Source organism: Eumetopias jubatus, unplaced genomic scaffold, assembly GCF_037043125.1.
Source record: "Eumetopias jubatus isolate StellerSeaLion01/CBP00866 unplaced genomic scaffold, mEumJub1_p1.0 scaffold_1, whole genome shotgun sequence".
NCBI lineage: Eukaryota > Metazoa > Chordata > Mammalia > Carnivora > Otariidae > Eumetopias > Eumetopias jubatus.
In genome coordinates, this window is record NW_028274807.1 from 218240729 (window position 1) to 218243961 (window position 3233).

The window sequence follows — 3233 nt, forward strand, 5'->3', positions numbered from 1 at the left end:
TGTGACCTTAAGGCTGCAGGAGCAGGGACTAGAAGGTGGTCTCTGGGGACACTTCCATCAAAGGGTACAAGCTTTCAGTTACGAGTGCATGCGTTCTGGGATCTCAAGCACAGCCTCCTGCAGGTGACGTTTGCTAAATGCTCTCGTAGCAAAGAGAAGTTACCTGTGTGAGGTGTGGCTCAGTAGCTTGACGGTGCTGATGGGGCACAACGAAACACAAATATCAAACCATCAAAGTCTACACCTTAAATATATCCAGTTTTTACTTGTCAGTCATACCTCAATAAAGCTGGGTGGGGGAGGGTGTGGAAAACAAAAGTGCTTGCTCCTGGAGAGGAGGATGGACGGCCTTGTGTAAAATGGGGAGTTGGAACAATTTTTAAAATTTATTTTCATTTTATTTAAATTAAATTAATTAACATATATTATTGATTTCAGAGGTCGAGGTCAGTGATTCATCAGTCTTATGTAAGACCCAGTGCTCATTACTCACGTGCCCTCTTTAATGTCCCTCACCCAGTTACCCCATCCCCCATCCCCACCCCATCCCCCTCCCCTCCAGCAACCCTCAGTTTGTTTTCTGTGATTAAAAGTCTCTTTTCAGAAACAAGAAGCTGAGGATTGCGTTAGCAATAAACCAGTTCACGCCGGAGCCCTGGGAAGGAAGCGCCTCTGGTGGATCCGGCCTCTCCGTGGGCCTCTGAGAAAAAGCGACCACCAGGTAGACGCCGTCTGTCACCACGGGTAAAGGAGACCCCAACAGGCCGCGGGGCGAGATGTCCTCGTACGCCTTCTTCGTGCAGACTTGCCGGGAAGAGCCCAAGAAGAAGCACCCAGACTCCTCCGTCAATTTCGCCGAATTCTCCAAGAAATGTTCGGAGAGATGGAAGACCACGTCTGCAAAGGAAAAGTCGAAATTTGAAGATATGGCAAAAAGTGACAAAGCTCGCTATGACAGGGAGATGAAAAATTGTGTTCCTCCCAAAGGTGACAAGAAAGGAAAGAAAAAAGATCCCATTGCTCCTAGAAGGCCTCCGTCTGCTTTCTTCCTGTTTTGCTCTGAACATCGCCCAAAGGTCAAAAGTGAACACCCGGGTTTATCCACTGGGGATACTGCAGAAAAATTGGGTGAAATGTGGTCTGAACAGTCAGCCAAAGACAAACAACCATATGAACAGAAAGCAGCTGAGCTGAAGGAGAAGTATGAAACGGGTATTGCTGCACATCGCGCCAAGGGCAACGGTGAAGCGGGAAGAAGGGCCCCGGCAGGCCGACAGGTTCAAAGAAGAAGAATGAACGAGAGGATGAGGAGGAAGAGGAAGAGGAGGAAGAAGATGAAGATGATGAGGAAGAGGAGGGAGATGAAGAATAAATGGCTGTGCTGTACCGACACGTGTGGAGTGTGCGTGTGTGCTCAGGCAATTGTTTTGCTAAGAATGTGAATTCAAGTGCGGCTCAATGTTAGCTTCAGTATAAAAACTGTACAGATTTTTGTATAGCTGATAAGATTCTTTGTAGAGAAGGTACTTTTCTAAAAATGCAAGTTGTAGCTTTTTGAGGGGCTACTACATACGGTTAGATTTTAAAGCTTCTGGATGTTGAATGTTTCTAAATTTTTAATGGTTTTCTTAATTTCTTGACTTGTGTATTGTAGCACAGCAAACTTGTAGGAATTAGTATCAGTAGTAAATTTTGGGTTTTTTAGAATGTTGCATTTTGTTTTTAAAAAATTTTTTTGTAATAAAATTATGTATATTAAAAAAAAAGTCTCTTTTCAGGGTGCCCTGAGTGGCTCAGTCCGTGAAGTGTCTGCCTTCGGCTCAGGTCGTGATCCCGAGGTCCTGGGATCGAGTCCCTCATCGTCCCCTGCTCAGCGGGGAGCCTGCTTCTCCCTCGCCCACTCCCCCTGCTTGTGCGCTCTCCCTCTCAAATAAATAAAATCTTAAAAAAAAAAAAGAGTCCATCGTGGTTTGTCTCCCTCTCTAATTTCTTCCCATTCAGTTTCCTTCCCTTCCGCTGTGGTCCTGCACACTCTTCCTTACGTTCCGCACATGAGTGAAACCCTATGATAGCTGTCGGTCTCTGCTTGACTGACTTCACTCAGCGTAATCCCCTCCAGTCCCATCCACGTCAGTGCAAATGGTGGGTATGTATCCTCTCTGATGGCGGAGTAATCTTCCCTTGTATATATGGACCCCATCTTCCTTATCCCTTCATCTGTCGAAGGGCATCTCGGCTCCTTCCACAGTTGGGCTATTGCGGACATTGCTGCTATGAACATTGGGGTGCAGGTGCCCCTTCTTTTCACTACGTCTGTGTCTTTGGGGTAAATACCCAGGACTGCAACTGCTGGGTCATGGGGTAGCTCTATTTTTAACATCTTGAGGAACCTCCATACTGTTTTCCAGAGGGGCTGCACCAGCTTGCATTCCCACCAACAGTGTAGGAGGGCTCCCCTTTCTCCGCATCCCCGCCAACATCTGTCGTTTCCTGACTTGTTAATTTTAGCCATTCTGACTGGCGTGAGGTGGTATCTCATTGTGGTTTTGATTTGGATTTCCCTGATGCCGAGCGATGTGGAGCATTTTTTCCTGTGTCCAAACAGACATTATTTTGTCATACCCTTCCATGTTGCATAAATGAATCCAATGGTCTCTAGTGTATTTGTCGTTGGGCAACCATCACCACCACTAACTTCAGAACATCCTGTCACCCCAAAAACAACCCTGTCCCCCTCCCCAACCCCCGGGGCCCCCACGAGCCCCCTTCCCGTCCGCGGATGAGCCCGTTCCGGACGTGTCACCCACGTGGACGCACACCCCGTGTGGCCTTCCGTGTCTGGTTCCCTCCCTGAGCGTCGTGGGCTCGGGGTCCGTCCCCGGGGCCGTGCGTGTGGGCGCCTCGCTCCTGCTTGTGGCCGAGGGACGCTCCCGTGCGTGGATGGACCACGTTGTGTGTCCACTCACGGGCGGTGGGCACCTGGGTATGTCTGCCTGCCTCGAGTCGTGCTGTTGCGAACACGCATGTGGATCTAGGTTTTCATTTCAGTTCCTCACTTTTGCCAGGAGGGGAATTTCGGGGTCACATGGGATTCCCACGTTTGAACTTCTGAGGAAGGCCTGACTGGCGGTTCTAACATCCCAGCAAAGCCCGAGCGGGGCGCGGTGGCCTCTGGATGCTCCCTGGGGAGGAATGATGCGTCCTGCCAGTGACTTACTGATGAGAGCGGCTCA

The 3233-nt window shown here is 49.3% G+C and overlaps 1 pseudogene across 1 annotated transcript; it reads left to right on the forward strand.

Moving 5' to 3' along the window:
* The first annotated feature begins 732 nt into the window (after positions 1 to 732).
* Positions 733 to 1918, forward strand: LOC114226241 (high mobility group protein B2 pseudogene; annotated as a pseudogene). Its single transcript, XR_015766811.1, has 2 exons — positions 733 to 1402; positions 1779 to 1918. The product of XR_015766811.1 is annotated as a high mobility group protein B2 pseudogene (transcript).
* The last annotated feature ends 1315 nt before the right edge of the window (positions 1919 to 3233 follow it).